Genomic DNA, 15,437 nt, shown 5'->3' on the forward strand with positions numbered 1-15,437 from the left:
CCGTTTAATATACAGATTTATGTTCAAGGTAGACTTATCAACTTGCACTGTTGTACACATTTCAAAGCTAAAATACAGAGCTACGAATTCTAACAAAAAGGATCAAACAAGTTTTTTTGAAACTTAATATAAACTTACCTTTTTTCTATATTCTTATTGCATTGCTCATTCTTACAGTATGTGTTCTTCTCAAAATCTTCAACAGTAGCTGAACTTTATTATTAAACAAACTCTAGTTCATATATGGTTCATATATATCCACATGAAAGTCTTGTTTTTTTAGACTCATTTCTATATTGGAGAAAAGCAAATATCAAGTGGATGAACTACATTTTGTTCAGTGGAAAAAAATCAGGTCTTAAAGGGTTATGCCATCAATAGTGGTACATTTCTATGATTTAGTATGACAGAGCCCACACTAGAAACAAACTATACCACAGTTCACATAAATGGATCACCCTTTTTAGGTGGAATCAGATACGGTTCCCAGGTTCAGAAAACAGTATTTACGTTGTCCAGATGAACCAAACTCTGACATTAAACAAACCTGGGTGTGCACCAAAAGTGCTAGTGTGGAAATCTGAGCTGTATTTTCTTTTACCTTGCGTAATTTAGTTTATGGTTTTCGTTGGTGTCATGCAACCTGTCCAAATTAAAATCCAAAATAGTCTCAGTAAGTAAGTAGAACACTTAGTAAGTAAACACAGTAAGTAGAACACTTTCTCTCCTCATTAAAAAAAGTTGAAAATCTTCTTTATCCATTAATTCATTGATTTTTTTAATGGTTAAAAGTTAAGTTGCATTTTATTATTTGCATTTAGCACTGTTTTTTTTTTCTCTCTCTCACTTTCTGTGAACCTTTCAGAACAGACCTGCAACACTTTTTTTTGTTACAACCAACCAGTTAGGAACTACTGATCTATAAAAAATTTTAATTTAAATCACTGATTTACTTATAATGCTAACAGGGTGGTACAGTGGGTAGCACTGTAAGAAGGTTTTTGATTCGAGTCCCAGCTGAGCCAGGAGGCTTTTCTGTGGGCTTCTTCTGGCTTCCCCCACAATCCAAATACTTGCTGGACATGGGAACTGGGAACACTAAAATGCCTGTAGGTGTGAATGTATGTTTTAGCCCAGTGATGGACTGGCCATCTATCCAGTGTGTTTCCTCCTCTGAGATAGGATGCAGGCTCCCTTTGACCCTACACAGGCCAAGCGGATTGGAAAATGGATAGAAATGCAAACATCACTGCCTCTAAACAGCAGACATCAGGTGTCTTGGAATTGGTTTTAATAACTCTGTTTGTTATCACACACAACAGAAACCTGTCATCCGGTCAGACCTCCTCTATAATTGCTTTGCACAAGGCAAAACAGTCTTTTCTGTGGGTCTGTGGGTTGTGCAGCAGGTAGAATAGATCAATGCTGTCAGAGCAGTTGTCCAGAGGGACTGCTGACACTGTCATATTTACTGCCTGCAGGGCTGCCCATTGACTGCAGACATTTCAGTACACACAAACCCACTCCTTCCAGGAAAGATGTGCCTCACACACACATACTGAGTCTACAGAACAGGTACGATCAGGTCCAGTCGGGGCATGTTCTCAGGTCATTATTCCTGAACAAGCTGTGTCTTGAGATCCAGACAGAACTTCGCCCCTTACACAAACACGCGTAAAGTATGTGTTTGGTTATGCTTTTTAGGTTTCAACAGCAGAACATCTTCAGATAATTGGACGTGGGTTAATTAGTAAAGACTGAAGTGTTGATTGATTGATGTTACAGATTCCAGAGGAGTAGCAACAGACTTATGCAATGGCTCTCCAACAGTTTATGTTTTTGCACATCTAAGGCAAAAAAAATGAATCATCATCTCTTATCATTTTCTACGTACAGCTTAAAGGACAATCAAATTATTTATACTTAGTTTATATAATGATTTATGGTTCACATCTTGCATTTATAATCGAAAGGATGTAATGTTATTTGGTTTCCCAGTAGAGCAGAAACGCATTCAAAAAGTAAATTCACATTTTTAAGTGAACCTCTCAGTGGTTATAAAAATATATTGCAAATGTAATGAACCCAAGGTGACTGTTCAACTCGAATTCCTCCATATTATCTACTGTACAGAAGACTTTAATATAACACAAGCTGTCTGAAGATCTCATCTAAAGTATATCAATTTTAGTGTCATTCTCTGGCGGCAGTAAACCTCGGGCCAAAAAAGTGATTTTATATTTCCAAACATTTCAGACAGACAGGCTAAATCACAGCTAATTGTTCTTTCAAGAAATACAGAGTCAAAAACATAACCCTCTCAGTCAATTTGCATTTGATTGTTCTAATGTTATTTAATCAGGCTATTCAATTCAATAAAGGGCTTCACGGTTTGGAGGTTAGCTAGAGAATCATGCGAGTAATTTCCTCACACTAAGAAGGTGCTTTTAACTGTGTGTATGCAGAATATTAATATGAATAGACTATGAGTTTTGATGCTGGTGTTGTTTGGTTTATTAGAGGGAATGTGTTCAAACCTCAGTCTCTGAGAGCACACAATTTTACCATGTAATCCTAACAGCGATTGAGAGAGCAAGCAGTTTTGAGAAGATATAGTTATTTGAATAGTCAAGAACCCTAACATCTGTTTTAGATCTTATTATGACCTTCAAAATTTACAGCTCAAATCTGATGTGGAAGGAAAAATTATTTTATGTTTTGCCTCCTTCAACCAACTTGAATGTTAACACCTGACCACTAGGAAATCAGCCACAGTTTTATATTCCTTTCCACATCCCTTCTCATGCTGTAATTTTAAAAGATATGAATTTCTCCACCTGGAGTATGTTCAGATTTTATTTATATTCTGTGGTACTGTGGTAATGAAATATAGAAAAAATTACATTTTCCCTTTAAATATTTCCTGTTGTTGATGTATGTGCCTTCCATAGCAATAAGAAAACATGACAGTCATCTTTTGATTGACAGTCAAAGGCAGGCCGCTTCTTGCCTGTCCCTGATGTTTCTTCTGAGAATGCTTTGATCAGCTCCTATAAAAACACATTTTTATGCAAGTCATTCCACATGACCAGAGGCGACGATGTTATCGCAAATCATCTGTAGCTCCTTCACAGACTTCAACTTGACCAACAATAGCAGCAGGGCTTTTATGTTTGCATGTAAAACAGGGAAGAGGAGAATGTCAAAGGTGTTAAAAAGCATCTCATGTACTTCTTTAATTATGTTTTACGGGGGGGGTCATGTATTCCTTCCTAAAGTCCTGGAATCTTTTGACTCTTTGCGTCAATTGAATTTTGATAACCAGTAATGATAACAGGAATATAAAAACTGTGAAATTTGCCTCTCATTTGTAATAGCACTCACACGTCCAGCATCCTGAAGTTTTATTTTCTTAATGCATGCTATTGATCTTATTGAAAAATACTCATACATGTTTAATTTTATATTATTTTTTGACCTTGTAATTTTAAATTAAAATGTCATCACTCAATCTTCCAGTGAAACATATCTGCCTCCATTCAAACAACAAATGACTATAACCAAGTCGCACCTAACATCATTTTCATTTTCGATAATCCATTTCACACAAAAGAGAAAGATCTATAATTACTTCTGTTACATTGCGACTTTAAAGCAACTGAACTGCTCCAAGTTTATACACATGAAGACTTTACTGAGTCAATCTACCATAAAGTGAAAAGTTTCTCACCCGTGTGTTCAAATCTTTTGACGAAATCATTTTACACACACAATACCCTCTTAAGACCCGAGAAAAGATTCTTAGGGAAAAAATTGTTTTTTTCATGTCTTTACATTGTTTAGAGCATTAAAAAAAAAAATTTTTTTTAAAAAGACATGAATGAACATGCATAGGCAAAAACAATAGATTTTTTAAATCACCAATACATTTTTAGTTTTCAGGATTTTTTTTTTTTTTACCAAACTTTGTATAAAGATGATTCTCAACTATGTTATAACAGAATGATTTGATATACCATTTTTCTTTCTGCAAAATGTGTGTAAAATGGCCATAAATGGGTTTTCTCATTATATACAATGTATCTATAAATGAAATCTAATTAGCATATTAATGTGTTTTTGGGGCAACATGTAATGAAAAAAGAAGTGTAATAATGGGGAGTAATAATTGACAAGATTTTTATAATAATATATAATATTTTATAGGAATATTGAAATATAATTTATTTCCCTATTCATTTGTTGTGTCTCCCAAATTGGGATTTATTTTTTTTACCAAACTTTGTATAAAGATGATTCTCAACTATGTTATAACATAATGATTTGATATACCATTTTTCTTTCTGCAAAATGTGTGTAAAATGGCCATAAACGGGTTTTCTCATTATATACAATGTATCTATAAACTAAATCTAATTTGCATATTAATGTGTTTTTGGGGCAACATGTAATGAAAAAAGAAGTGTAATAATGGGAGTAATATTTGACAAGATTTTCATAATAATATATAATATTTCATAGAATATTGAAACATAATTTCTTTCCCTATTCATTTGTTATGGCTCCCAAAATGCTAATAAACATGCTTTTAGTCCCAGTGTCCTCATATGAGGACATGTATGAAATCAACATCCTGTTTCGTAACAGAAAGTCATTTTTTGATTTGAAACCCCATAACATTTTCCTGAGATGTTGATTTATGACAGACAGTTTAAAAATTAGACCGATTTAAATGATAATTACAAAATATTATCATATTTGCATAAGAGTGTCACTAAATTAATATCAGACATATTTGAAGACCAAGGAGAGGGCGTGGTCATAGTGAAACATCCAAACATTTAGTATCTCTGAAAAGCCCTGAATGTGCTCTGCACAGGACATCCAGACTTAAAACTGTGGCATGTATAGTCTCAGAGAAATACACTAAAATATAATGTCCTCATATGAGGTCACAGGGTCTCAGGAGGATACAGGAAAATCAAGTGGACCCCTTTCTGCAAAGGCCATGAATCATAAAACTGCAAGTGAAATGTCTTGTTTTAAATAGAAATTTGAAGACAAGCCGATTGAATATGCAAACACTGGGGTATTTCTCTGGTTAACTCTGAATTGCAAGTTAATTAAATTACTTTTGATGACCCCATTAATCAAGTGAAGCCAGAAATGATGAGGATGGTGATAGTAGCAGTATGTAGAGTAGAACAGCTCGAATATTTGACTAAACACAATGAAAAACTAAGAAAACCTTTAGGCCTATATTTATATTTGTGATAGATATTTTGTTAAAAAATAAACAAATTTCCTTGAGAGACCCATAACACTACATTCAGATAGTGAATGGTTATATAACTGTTATACACAATATATTGTATGAAAGGATAAATATATTCATAAAAATTTATAAAATCTATTCAGAGAATAGATTCATAATTCACCTTTTAGAAAACTTTAGATGAGGAGACCAGGGGGTCATTCATAAATCACACTCATTTCTTGATTGACACTTTTCTGGACTTTGATCTTCCAGAGGCACCTCATAAGAGATTTGATGAAGTCCAGTCAAATTCTGTTTCTATGGTCACCGTGGCATAATTTAGTTTAAAGGGGTCATATGATGCTTTTTAAAGATCATTATTTTGTGTATTTGGTGTAATAGAATATGTTGACATGCTTTAATGTTCAAAAAAAATTTTTTTTTCAAATACTGTACATACTGTTTCAAATACTCAAACGCTTCGTTTTCTACAAAGTCCCTCCTTCCGACAAGCGCAGTCTGCTCTGATTGGCCAGCTGACCCAGTGCATTGTGATTGGCCGAACTTTTAGGGGGACGTGGCAGAGTTTTAACTTTGATAAAGAATATCTCTTTGGTTTTGAGACTTTAGTCTTTGCAACTTGAGGGATCTTATCTATGCACAATCAGCTTGTAACACTCCAAAGAGAAAGGAAAACTTGAAATCGCATCATATGACCCCTTTAATACCTAAAGTCGTCACTTAAAACCAAGTTAAAAACAAGTTGTGCTCAGTACTGAGCTCTCATCACAACATTAAACTGCATGCGTGTTGCATGTGAAAACACTTGATGTGACACATTTACAGATCCCAGCTTATTATGTGGCACAACAATCAATTGTGATTTAAGTGTTTACATTCATATTGACTCTATTGTTCTGTGAAATGAAAATGGTCTTTTACAATGACCAGCACTTTTGATGAATGAGTTGATTAAACACATAGCTGGTTCTTGGTGACTGCGCACTTCAAAAACAACTAAACAAAAGAAAATGAAATATCATTACTATGCCAGATCATTTTATTTACTGGCCCACAGTCACACAGCATTGTCTAACAGTGGCTTGCAAAGTTATTTGAGCATCTCTGCTATAAAGTGTTTTTCCTAAAGCCAGATAAACCCCACATATATCTGTGTACTGGTTGAGTTTCATCTCTAACAGTGTGTGCCTGATATATTTTTCCTGCCACCCACTTTTGTTTTCTAGAGGTGTTATTGAATTTAAAGGCTCAGCCATTGAGTAGTATTGATCTAAGAAGGGGTTGAAGCATACAGCGGCCATGTGTATGCTAGGGATACTTTGTGGAGTTTATCAGCATTAAACAGAAGAGTGAAAAGCAACATCAGTTCAGGTGTTTCGGGTGAATGTCATAAAGAGCTTTTCTGTCCTGAGATCCACTTCCCTGTGGTGTTTATTCAAGGATTCTTGCACCAGACACTGCAATGCAACTGTAACATTATACTTTAGTTTTACAGTGATAGTATTAAGCCCGTTTTAAACTGCATGTGAGTGAAGCAGCAGTGTAACTACAACAAAACTACAGCTCTTCAAACAAAATAAAGTGATTTCTGGGTTGAGTATTTCCTCATCAGCTATAAATTATAAAATGCTTGTGTCATTGCAAATTAAATCAAACTTGATTGTCATGACATCTTATTTAGCTACGTGAAGAGGGGGATCACATTTACATCCAAACTGTAATTCATTTTCATGCAAAAGAAGCTTTAAACTTCTTAAATCATCCTATTTGTTTTTGTTTTTTTCAGATTTAGAGTTTAACAAAATGTTGAATATAGAAATATGTGTTGCTTAGAGATGTGCAGTAGTTCTGCTTTGACTTTTTTTGTAGGAAAAATATTGAAAGTCTAAAATGTAGTCACTTACTGTAATATTAACTTCTTGATTATAACTTTATATAAAATCAACATCACATTTGCAATAGTACTGATATTAGGGAAAATATCTTTGCTTAACTATATCATATCTTATACATTTAAAACAAATACAAAGACAGGGATTTTTTTTATTTTAGTATCATTGATATACTATTATAGTTTTTGTTAATATTTTGAATAAAAAATGATTTTTATCCTTTGTTTTCATTTTAATTTTAGTTAAAGTTGTAGTAATTTTTAAAAGTATTTTTAAAGTAGTAATTTTAGTTAAAGTTTTAGTTAAAGATTTATTTTGCCATTTTTAAACATGTTAAGTATATACAATTATATACAGTATATAATAATTATATATAAAATTATATTTAAATATTTAATTTTTTTATGGTTTTATTTTAGTGGAGAAGTCAGCTCAATGCTGATGACAGTGCCAGGGGTCTGCCACTGACTTCTCCACACCAGTGGACACATATCATTAGAATTAAACAGGCTCATTCGTTCACTGTATCTGGAAATGTGAGGTGATTAAGACATTCTGGCAAAAAGTGATAACACTAATTTCCTCTATTATTTCAGAACCAATTCCAGTTACCCCTGAAATATGTGCTTTGGGTTTATTTCCTGTACGTTTGTCATTACCACGTTATCACACTAAAATGATTGATATTTGTTTAGTTATTGCAAGATGTTTGGTAGCATTCTACTGAAGAACACAGAAGGTCCATCTATTGACCACTGGTTGAAAGATCCGGCACATTATATTGCATTGGAAAGAATAACCTACACAGCATAATGGGCAAACTAAAGGACTACCATGAAATTTGGGATCTGTTTATACAGTTTCTGAAAAATGACCAAATAATGGCACAGGCTATCAATACCTCTCAATCTACTGATTGATATGCGTATGCTGCGCTTTTGTATTCAAAAATATGTGGATATGTTCAGTCTTAGCCTTTGTATAATAACTTCTTTACCTGTAAAACTGAATTTTTGGATGCTTTGGAGAAAATGTATTTTCTATGAATATTTTCATGTTATCTTCCATGTCTTTTTTACAATAAAAAATATGTTTAAAAAAAGAATTAAACAGGCTATTTTTGCTAGTGTACCAATATGTAAATGAACACTGTTATGACTGCAGACTAGCGTAGTTCACACTCTCTTATCAGTCGCTGAATACTAAATAGGGGTTGAAGTGTACATGTGGGCAGCCATAACAGAAACAAGATGTATTCTACACACTCACTATATGATATACATACAACCATAGCAGTATTTGTGTTTAGCTGAACCAATCAGAGGCCAAGTTCTCATTTTAAGAAGTATAATATCTCCACAAACCTCTGAATAACTTATGTGGAAATAAACAGAGCTCGTGCATTTTATATGGGCACAATAACTGGAAGTGACTCTGCCTGCTGCATGGCTGACTATAATCATTTGCATGCTCTGTAAAAAGACGGAGGTGGAAAGAGAGCATGAGCTTCCTTCCCTCTTGGGTGAGTGGTGACCATGCCAGAGTAATAACAGAGCTGTCATGGAAGGCAACATGCTTCAGATCTGTTAGATGGAGGGTGTAATTACTTGGTGAGTCTGGCCTGCTGCTATTTGTGATAATTGCTTGTATATGCAGCAGCCTCCTCTATAAACCATCTCTCGTCAACTGGTCTGCAGAGGCGAGCATGTATTATGAAGCACGGCTGGTAAAAGTGTAATTGATCACCTTTCGGGGCTCACAACATACAGTTGTGACTTGATGTTTATCAAATAGATCCACATCTGAGCAGATGTGGTGAGCAAAATGACTGAACACACTGAAAAAATTGTGTTGGCAAATAGGATTGGTAAAACACAGGTGTGAAATAGACAGCTGGACCAGTGTAGTCTGATTACAGAACTATTTACACTGTTACACTGTTCTTTTTAGTGAATCAAAAACATACAGTGCAACCACAGTAGTATGACTCCCAAACAAATTAATATGATTAGTCAGTTATTTTTAATGAATAAAAACAAACAGCAGTCAGACTCTCAAACAAATGACACTCATGAGCTGGTTCTCTTTAGTCAATCAAAAACATACTGTACAGTGCAATCAGTGTAGTCTCGAAAAACTCTTTATGAGCCAATTCTTTTTAGTGAATCAAAACTTTTAGTGAATCAAAAAAAAACAACTTTTTAGTAAATCCAAAACAGCGCAACCAGTGTAGTTCGATTCCTGAAGAGAAAATTCTAATCTGTGCTTTTTAATAATTCAAGTCTGTTCTTTTTTGGTGAATCAAACACAAACAGCTAACAATATAACTTTCTGACTTCATTTGACAACGTGCACATTATCATTAACGAGTTTTATCAGTAGTATTTTATACAATTTTATGAATTAAATAATGTTACCACATTTTGTATTTGTTTATATTGTGGACTAATATTTAATATTGTTAATTAATAGCCTAGTTAAGGCAAATTACTGAATTTTATTTATAGCACCAAAAGACTTAAAAATCAACAAAAAGTCTGTGTAAATACACCTTTTGCAATAGCTAGTTTAAATGTATTTCAGGTAACACTTTACTTAAACTCTTTATGTTTAATGCATTATAAATGTGTAGTTTTAATGCATTAATTATGCCTTGTAATGCACCTTATAATGCATTGTACAATCTCATGAATAATTGTAACCAGTTAATACATTATGACACTTATCAATTCATTGTTACACTATGCATTTTAAATTTGGTTATAATTATTTACAACAAGACTTAACCCTTTATAATGCATTATACATAAAGGCTTTAAGTAAAGTGTTATCGTATTTCTTACTGAAATCATATTTCTTTGACAAAATATTGGTTTCATACAAGTAGCTACATTTTTATTCCCCCTCCCTTTTTTCACTTAAAGTTCTTGAAATGGAATTGTTGTGGTTAACTAATACAACACCCTCAGTTTCTGTTAATAAAAAAAAAGTTGGGGAAAAAGCAGCTTTGTCATAATTACAGATGAAATACTGGTGGAAATATCTTGTCTCATAGAGGGGCCTTTGAATATTTTGTTGAACAACGGGACCTAAAAGGTTGAGAATTACTAAATTGAGAAGAACCAGACACCAGTAAATTCCTTCGGATTCCCATCCCTACTGAAAATCCTCCCTGTTTTGATGTAATTTCCTAAATACTTGTGAATCAACAATTAATCACTCAATTAAGAGAATTATGATTCTATACAAGGATTATAGACAAGGATCTTCTGCACTGACCAAACAGAACGAGCATTTATGTCATATAGTAATTTAGAATAATTTCCCAGAATTAGAGCATAAATTACTTTTGAACGCTGTGCATTGTTTAAAAGCATCATAGTCGGTGATCCAGTTGTTAAGTGGCATAGGTCAAGCTGTGCAATGAGCAGAGTAAGTCCATGAAACAAAAGACTGACTGTGTTTGACTCGCATCATTGAGCTCTTTCTGAAGCAAATGGACAAGCTGGCTTACTGTGGTGCACATGGGAAAAACAGGAGTGATTTAGTGAGCATCAGAGCTTCCCTGGGCACCAAGCTGGCAGAGCAATAACCAATAGTGCCCCAGCAGGCAATAAACTAACAGGATTATTCTAAAACGGGTCACAGTGGTGCAGAATGCCAATGTGCTCAAATGTCCCATCCCTCAAGAGCTAAAAGGTGACTGAAAATGCCACTCATCTTTAGGTGCAAATCATGTCACCAAATGGCTAGGTGGCACGGGTCAAGAGTTCAAATCATCCTCTGAAAAGAACAAACATGCCAACTTCAAATGTTACAAGACTACAATATTAACACATTTGTTATACAATGGTAACTTCAACCAAAACAGACAATATATTTTTTTATAATTTCAGGGGATTAGGTTTTGGATTAGGCATCGTAGTTAAAGGAATGGTTCACCCAAAATGAAATTATGATCCTATTAACGGCTTCAGTGATCCAGTAGCAGCAGTTAACAGCTCACTGAGGTGAAGATTCTTAGTGAATGTCCACATTTCTGTCTGTTTCTCATACATTGTTTAGCTTCAGAAGACTTGAAATTAAAATGAAATTAAGAATTTAATTATATACATTTATGGTGTTTTTTTTTTTTTGCATTCTTTTCTGACGATTCAGCCTAAACTGATTGTAATTGAACTGAAAGGACATATGAGCAAAGCTTCCCAAATTTCTCCTGTTGAGTTCCACAAAAGAAAGTCACATGATTTTTGAATCACAGATTTGTGAGAATTAGTGTGTCATGTAATGGTGGTCTTTTAGTTGGTTTGAAAAAAACAGAATTTTGTCTGTTACTTTCTATAGTTTGGGGCCAGTGAGATTTTCTTTTTTGAAAGAAATTAACACATTTATTGAGCAAGGATGCTTTAAATTGATCAAAAGTGACAGTACAGACATTTATATTACAGATTTCTGTTTCATATAAATCTTGTTCTTTTTAACTTTCTATTCACCAAAGAAGCCTGCAAAAAATTTATCATGGTTTACACACACACAAATAAATAAATGAAATAATTATAACAATGTTTTTACATTGATAGGTATATGAAGAAATTGTTCTTAAGCATCAAATCAGCATATAAGAATGATTTCTGAAGGATCATGTGACACTGAAGACTGGAGTAATGATGCTGAAAATCCAGCTTTGCCATCACAGGAATAAATTACTGTTTAAAATATATTAAAAATAGAAAAGCTATTTTAAATTGTAATAATACTTCACAAAATATTGCAGTTTTGAGCAAATAAATGTGGCTTGGTGAGCATAAGAGACTTCTTTCAAAAACACTTAAGAATCTTACCAAACCTATACTTTTGAACGGTAGTTGTTGGGGGGAAAACAAAAACAGCATTATGAAGCTAGAAAAAAAAGACTAAACAATATCTTCAGTAGTCTTCGAACTCTTAGAACCACTGCTCAAGCAGGCCTGTTACTTAATTGGTACTTTAGCTGTTCAGCAATACAGCAAGTAAATGAGGCATGAAGCAGTTATACAGCATCCTCAAACGCTCTGCCTGTGGAATATGTTTTATACAGGAAAACATTAAAAACCATACAGAATCTTACCCATTTCCAACAGTTTAACATGTACTCTTAGAGACCTGTGGCCTCATTTATAAAACGTGCGTACGCAAAAATCCACGGCAACGCTCATATTTATAAAAACGGTCTTTGACGCGGAAAAGAGCTTAGCGCCACGTCAGGGTCTGAGCAGACGTACGCACTTTTGTTTGCCCGAGTGCTGCAGGTCTTTGGAAATATAAGCCATTCTTGCCGCTTGTAAAATATTTGGACATTGTCAGGTGCTCTTTTATAAGTCAAGGACATTAATTAGACATTGTTTACAGGGCGGAGATCTGAAACTGTTCAGCTGCGCACAATTTCAAGATCATTGCAATTTATAGATTTCACATCTAAAAGAGAGGCGTACGCACGTTTTCTGTGCGTACGTTCGTTCTATGAATCACACGTACGCACTTTGAGAAATGATCGTAAAATCAAATTTAGGATTCTTTCTACGCAGTATTTTATAAATGAGGCCCCATAACTCTTTCAAAAATTAACCAAGGTTTTTTTTTTTTTGTAGTAAATCTGCTTAATTTTCTTTTGTGGGATTTCTAAATGCTTGAGACTATAAAATCAATCAGACAGCTGTATTAATAAAATCGTAGCCATATAGGTAACTTTCTAGATCTACAATTGTAATTTGTAAATAATATAATTTAATTACAATTGATTTATTTATTTACTTTTATGATTTATTAAAGTTCTATTTTGACCCCTATGTGTTTTTTTTTTTTACTTCCATAATATTTGACGGAGGGGACACAACAATACAATTCTGCTTAGGGCACCCATTTGGCCAGCAGCGGCCTTAAACTACTTCAGTCTGTGTGCACTGAATTTATTTAATACACGAGTTTCACAATTTGAGTTGAATTACTGAAATAAATGAACTTTTCCACGACATTCTAATTTATTGAGATGCACCTGTATTCATATCGGCATTCTTCTAAATTAAATGGTTCATTGTCACAGCTACATCAACATTTATGGACAACAGCTATTTGCTTCTAATTATACAAAGTGACTTTGTGTTGCAAAAATCAAATGTTTACCTTCCTTGAGCAAAATGTATGGGTTCCACTCTTGGGTAAGATTGCTTTGTTTTAGGTTTTTTACATCCCCAAGATTATCACATCATTGAATATGATTGTAGATCAGTTATCTATTGTGGTTCCGGTAGTATCAGACTGTACAGACAGGATTCTCCCATGGAGCGCTGCTCGTGCTGGGAGGCAGGATTACAGGAACAAAGAAACCAGGGTGAAGAAAAAGATCCTAAATCCTTTATCCCCCCTTTCCTCTTTTATAAATTCCTCATCTCTTCAATATAGGCCTCCCTTTTTTCTTATCATAGTAATGATACTCTTTTTTTTCTCTTTCATATTGTGTTCGACTAATAGACAGGGCTCTGTGAACTTCTGAATCAAGCTCTTCTACATTGAGGGATATTTATTCAAGTCAATAAACTGCCTGAATATGAAAAAAAGATCAAACGTTAATGAATGAATGAGATTTCACAAAAGTTTTCTCAGTGAAAATGGATAACATTTCTGATATTCACATGAACTAAAATTGAAAATGACTTGCCAGCATCTAAATAAGATTAGTGTCAAGTAATGTCAGGAGTAGATGTGTCAAAGGTGAACCATATAACAGCAGCTGACATCCAATCGCATGAAAGTCCACTGCGATTAGTCACTGACTGTCAAACGAGTCAATCTTCAAGTTTGACTTCCAAATAGGGTTTAAGATGCCAAAACTTGATGAGTTGGTGGTCAAGAATTAGAATTCTTCTCTCACAGGGCTCTGGCTGATTTTTGATATGTTAGTCTTCATTTTTGAGAAATGAATAAAGAACCATATAACCAGAGCTGACAGAGAGGGCAGATAAGGCTTTTATGAAAACAACATGATGCATAAACATTGCTGCATTGTACAGACATAGATGCAAAGCATCTTTTAGAATTGGTCTTAATATTTAATATATTAAAAATAAAGTGTATATTAGTCATACTAGTCATTTTCCTGATATCAAGCTTTTGTAACACCTTATTTTCAATAAAAGAAGCATTCATTTTGTGTCTTTTACTACTACATTTGACTACAGTTCACGTAATGTATTCATTCATCCTCTTAATAGTCATAAAATATGAACAGAGAAATAATAAAAGGATTCCGCTGAATCTCATGTAATGGTCTTTAACCTCCGTTACCAAGTTTGAAATGTTTGACTATAGCAATAAATAAATACACTTGTTTTTTTAATTAAATGTTATAACTAACATATTTAAATATTATGTTTCATAACAAAATAACCAATGCCTTAGGCATTTTTTAAACATTCCCACAAGCAAAGCCAACTTTAGTATTTAAAATATTTCTGTCTGAACAAAACGCCAGTTTTTTTTTTTCACGCAAAAAAGGGTAAAACCCTGTAAATTTATACCACAAAAAATTGTAAATGGTTAAATTTCACATTTTTTTATTTTCTGTACAATACGGCCAGATTTTTTTTATGAATTACTACATTTACGGTGAAAAACAGTAAAAGGACATTCCCAGAAGTCCCTGCGTAAAATCACATATGATTATATTTTATTGAGTTTTTTTTTTTTATCAGTACATTAGGGTGTTTTGTGTTTAATTTTCTGTTAGTTCATGTTATTTTAGTCTGTTATTTGTTATTTTATCAGTGTTATTTTAGTGTTATGGTTGGTATATAGGCCACAATGAACTCTGATTCATCATGTGGCTTTCTATTTTACAACGTTATTATGGTGATAATCAGTATAAATATTTAGGAAAAAGCATATTTTAATAGTTCAAGTAGTAAGTGGTAACACTTTCTATGAAGCCCGTATTTATAATACATTATAAGGGTATTCTTAAGGCATTATAATGAATGCATAATGCATTATAAAAAACCTTATATGTTGTATCATCTCATGAATATTTATAAGAACAGTTTTAATATATTATAATATTTACTTATTTGTGGTTATAGCTTTTAAGAGTATGATAATTTATAACACAATGAACACGTTGCATCCACGTTAACAATGGATTATATTTCTCATAGTTATAATGTATTATAAGTCTCATATCTTGCCATTTTTCTTATGCTACTTTACTTAAAGCGGTCAAAGACCACTTATAAGTA

The sequence above is a fragment of the Sinocyclocheilus rhinocerous genome, unplaced genomic scaffold (assembly GCF_001515625.1).
Source record: "Sinocyclocheilus rhinocerous isolate Xijiao unplaced genomic scaffold, SAMN03320098_v1.1 scaffold1129, whole genome shotgun sequence".
NCBI classification, from domain to species: domain Eukaryota; kingdom Metazoa; phylum Chordata; class Actinopteri; order Cypriniformes; family Cyprinidae; genus Sinocyclocheilus; species Sinocyclocheilus rhinocerous.